This window comes from Octopus bimaculoides, chromosome 19, assembly GCF_001194135.2.
Source record: "Octopus bimaculoides isolate UCB-OBI-ISO-001 chromosome 19, ASM119413v2, whole genome shotgun sequence".
In the NCBI taxonomy this organism is placed as follows: Eukaryota; Metazoa; Mollusca; class Cephalopoda; order Octopoda; family Octopodidae; genus Octopus; species Octopus bimaculoides.
In genome coordinates, this window is record NC_068999.1 from 11,265,331 (window position 1) to 11,266,276 (window position 946).

Sequence of the window (946 nt, forward strand, 5' to 3'; positions counted from 1 at the left end):
ATATATATATATATATATATATATATATATACATGAACATATATAAATAGATATATGTATGTACACACATATATATATACATACATATTTATATCTATATGTATACACACATACATATGCATATATCTACATATGTATGTATCTATCTATATATTTATATATGTGTCTGTGTTTTGAGTGTGCGTGTGTATACACATACATACATGCATATGCATATGGATATGGACACATGTGTGCCGGCCCGTGTGCTTGTATATAATACTCACACACACACACAGACACACACACATGCAGACACACACACATACACACATTTATACTTATATATGCATAGCACACATATAAACAACACGTCATATCAACTTTGCAACCGTTTCAGTAAGAAGGCCGCCTAGTAACATTGTTATGGATGTTCATATTTATCAGCTTGTGTGTTTGATGTTGTGACATAGGTTTCAAACATTACCAATTATTGCTTCCTCCCAACGCTTTAATGCAAACACCGATCTCTGCTTTATATATTTGCTCTCCAACACTTCTTTTCGAGTATTTTAAAACATTAGCTAAAGCTCCGTATGTGTCTGCAGGCGTACCTATTTCTATATGTATGTATGTATGTACGTACGCATGAATGTATGTATGTATGTATGTATCTATGTATGTAAGCACGTATGTATGTATCTTTGTATGTATTTATCTATGTATGTATGTAGTTATGTATGTGTGTATATGTGTATGCATGTATGTATGTATGTATGTATATATGTATGTATTTATGTATGCATGTATATATGTTTGTATGTATTTATGTATGTATGTATATATGTATGTATGAATGTAATTATGCTGTATGGATGTATATATGTATGCATGTATATACATATATGTATATATTATATGTTATACACCTATATACATGTGTAAGTGTATATATATATATATATAT